Raw genomic sequence first — 4,216 nt, 5'->3', positions numbered from 1 at the left:
AAAAAAAAAAAAAAAAAAAGAGGAAGGTAATCCAGTTGAAAAATAGAAAACACGCTGGCTGGACACAGTGGCTCACCCTGTAATCTTGGCACTCTGGGAGGCTGAGGCAGGTGGATCACCTGAGCTCTAGAGTTTGAGACCAGTCTGAGCAAGAGTGAGACCTCATCTCTATGTGGGTGTTGTGGCAGGCACCTATAGTCCCAACTACTTGGGAGGCTGAGTCAAGTGGGACTGTTCAAGCCCAAGAGTTTGAGGTTGCTGTGAGCTATAATGCTGTGAGACTCTCAGCATTAAAAACAAAAAGAAATAAAGAGAAAACACACACCCAAATTAAAATTACAATGAGATACTAGCATACCTCCACTAGAACAGTTAACATTCAAAACATTGACATTCCTGAGTGTCCATAATGATGTGGAACTCACATACACACTTGGCAGTATGTATTGAACCCAAACAGACTTACAACCCAGTAGTGCCCTTAATAGCTCACACCCACCAGAAATGAGCTTGTGTTCACCAAAAGACAAGTACAAGAATCTTCATAGTGGCATATTCCATAGAACTGAAAAAAAAGTCTTAATATATTTATACAATTAAATACTATCTAACAATAAAAATAAATGATCTACAGCTATACTCAGTGACATGGATTAATCTCACAGACACAAATGTTCCTAGCTTTACAGTGAGTAGAAAAAAATTGTAAAATCTATGGTCTGCTTTGGTTTGGCTTGCTAGCCACCAGATGTTTTTAAATCTGAGATTTGTATATGATCAATGTAGAGAAAAAGTAATGCTTCCAAAGGAAAGTGATAATGGATCTCTTGTTTGCAGCCCTGTGGGTTTTTAGTTCTTGTTAAGTAGCTATGTTATGTCTACCTGTTGATAACTCTAGATCTTGAATTTTTCTGGGTTCCTCTAATCCAGCAGTTCTCAACCTGTGGGTCGCAATCCCTTTGTAACAATGAAAATACATCGCGGCATTAGGTAGGTTGAGAACCACCACTCTAATCCATTTTCCTCCCATAGAATTACTAAAAATGGGAACTACTTTGTTCCTAAAGACCTATAAGCTGAAACTAATGAATTTTTTTTTTTGAGGTAGAGTCTCACTTTATTGCCCTTGGTAGAGTACCCTGACATTACAGCTCATAGCAACCCCGAACACTTGGGCTTAAGTTATTCTCTTGCCTAAGCCTCCCAAGTAGCTGGAACTACAGGTGCCTGCCACAACACCTGGCTATTTTTAGAGATGGAGTTTCCCTCTGGCTCAGGCTGGTCTTAACTGGTAAGCTCAGGTGATCGCCCACCTCCAGCATATGGGGCCAGCGCTTTACCCTTTTGAGCCACAGGCGCCACCCCAACTAATGAATTTTAAGAACAAGTCTATGTCTCATGGATGGGCCACACAGAAAGTTCACCAAGCCACCTGATGCCATAACCAGAGACATTGGGACTGCGAACCAGCACAGGAGGCTGATGACTTCCTGCTGTGGGCAGCTTCCCCAGGATGTCACAACAGGACTCCACATCAGAAGACACTGTCTCTCTCAGCACCTACCTTCTTCACTTGGCAGGATGACTGTGTAACTGAAATTTCACAATCAGCAGCTTCTGCTGGTAACTTGACCTAAGAGCTCCTGGAGTCCACCTGGTGGTGACTCTGGCAACCTCCTTACACAACTGCTGCTCACACCCTGCTTTAACTGAGCCCGGTCCTGGGACCCTGGCTGATGAAGCTGCTGCGTGTTGTCTACTGTGTATGTAAGGAGAGCTCTGCTGCACTGTCCCTAATAACACATGCTGCGCCGGACACAGCCCTTTGAGGAAGGTGAGACCCCTAGGGTCACGAAGTAAGAAAATAGGTCATATCTTTACAAGTCTTACCTAATTCCCCATGATCATTTGATTTATTCAGTTGGTTACCTTTGGCAGGCATAGTAGCTCCCACCTGTAATCCCAGCACTCTGGGAGGCCAAAGCGGGTGGGTTGCTTGGCGCTCAGGAGTTTGAGACCATTCTGAGCAAGAGCAAGACCCCATTTCTACTAAAAATAGAAAGACTAGCCAGGTGTTGTGGTGGGCGCCTATAGTCCCAGCTATTGGGAGGCCGAGGCAGGAGGATCACTTGAGCCCAGGAATTTGAGGTTCTAGTGAGCTATAATGATGCCAAGGAACTCCAGCCTGGCAATAGAGCAAGACTCTGTCTTAAACAATTAGAAAGTGAAATAAAATAAAATAATAGGCCAACTCACTTATAAACAGAGGTACTTTTTTTTTTTCAGCTTTGGCCGGGACAGGGCTTGAACCCGCCACCCCCGGTATATGGGGCCAGTGCCCTACTCCTTGAGCCACAGGCCCCACCCCAGAGGTACAAATTTTAAAGGAATTCACAATGAAGTTTTTAAAAGAAGCAGGGCCCTGATTAGAGCATTTGCTTTGGAGGGAAATTTAAGGAGGTTAAAAAAATACTCAGTCATCAAGATAAGTATTTTAAGGCACTCTTTTTTTTGAGAGAGAGAGAATCTTACTTTGTCACCTTCAGTAGAATGCCATGGTGTCATAGCTCACAGCAACCTCAAACTCCACAGCTCAAGTGATCCTCCTGCCTCAGCGGGCTGGGACTATAGGTGTGCACCACCACACCTGGGTAGTCTTTCTATTTTTAGTAGAGGTGGGGTCTCATTCTTGCTTAGGTCAGTCTTGAACTCCTGACCAAGGCATCCACCTTCCTCAGCCTCCCAAACTGCTGGGATTACAGGCAGGAGCCACTGTACCTAACTCTTAATGCACTATCTTAAAAATAAAAATTGATGCAAATAGCTGGGCGTGGAGGGCACCTGTAGTCCCAGGTACTCAGGAGGCTCAGGCGGGAGAATTGCTCAAGCCCAAGAGTTTGAGGTTACTGTGAGTTGTGATGCCACAGCACTCTGCAAAGGGTGACAAAGTGAGACTGTCTGAAAAAAAAAAATTGATGCAGAAAAAACTATGATGAACAAAATATCCACACACGTTTTCAGTGAAGTCCGCATCAGTCTTCCTGCACTTTCTCTTTCACTTCCGCTGCAATATCACTTGGCACAGCACTCTTACTGATCCTGTCTCTATGTACAGTTCTATTTTATTCATCACTGATTTTTGTGATGTTATTTTTGAGTTTTAAAAATGTTTATCGTGATGATGGAGTTTTTATGTTCACCTCCTTAAACTTCACTTGGCTCCCTCCCCTTACCCTGGGGCTGGCCCTGAAAGATACCCTGTCTTGATAAGTGGGGCTCATCTGAGGGAAGCAGGGACAGTTGAATATCAGAGATCCTATCGACACAGTTCCTCTGACAGTGCACGCCATATCCACAGGCCAGATTCTCTCGATAGATGGAGAAAAGGCATTTTATTAAAGGGGAAACAGTGTTATGATTAAAACTCTAGAACATTGGGAAAACAAGAAAACTTCCTTAACTTGATAAAGGCTACACACCAATAACATAGATATACGTTATGTTTACTGGATAAAATTTAGACATACAGGCTTGGCACCTGTAGCTCAGCGGTTAGGGCGCCGGCCACATACACCTTGGCTGGCGGGTTCAAAGCTGGCCTGGCCTGCTAAACAAAAATGACAACTACAAAAAAAAAATAGCCTGCTGTTACGGTGGGTGGGTGTAGTCCTAGCTACTTGGGAGGCTGAGGCAAGAGAATTGCTTAAGCCCAAGAGTTAGAGGTTGTTGTGATCTGTGACACCACCATGGCACTCTATTAATGGTGACACAGTGAGACTCTATCTAAAAAAAAAATTAGCCATAACACCTTAAAGAATGGAAACAAGATAGCAGCACACCTATCATCTGTGCTAATGTTTAGCACTACTGGGCACTCTGACCAATACAGTAAGTTAAGAATAAAGGAAAAGTAGAAATACAAATAGAAGATACAGAACTGTTATTGTCTGGAAATTAGATGACAAAAACCAACCAAACCAATTAACTATTTCAATAAATCTAAGAGTGCATCAAGATTGATCAACAGAAAAAAAAGAAATTGTGTTCCTTTATGCTCATAATAACCAAACAAAGTATAATAAAAAATAAGATTCATTCATAAAAGCAACAAATACTGTTAAGGTAGCAGTTCTCAACCTGTGGGTTGTGACCCCTTTGTAAGAATGAAAATATATCCTGCATATCATATATTTACATTACTATTTTTTTTTTTTTT

Source organism: Otolemur garnettii, unplaced genomic scaffold, assembly GCF_000181295.1.
Source record: "Otolemur garnettii isolate 467f Iridium unplaced genomic scaffold, OtoGar3 scaffold00198, whole genome shotgun sequence".
Lineage (NCBI taxonomy): Eukaryota > Metazoa > Chordata > Mammalia > Primates > Galagidae > Otolemur > Otolemur garnettii.
Note: the sequence above shows the minus strand (reverse complement) of the source record.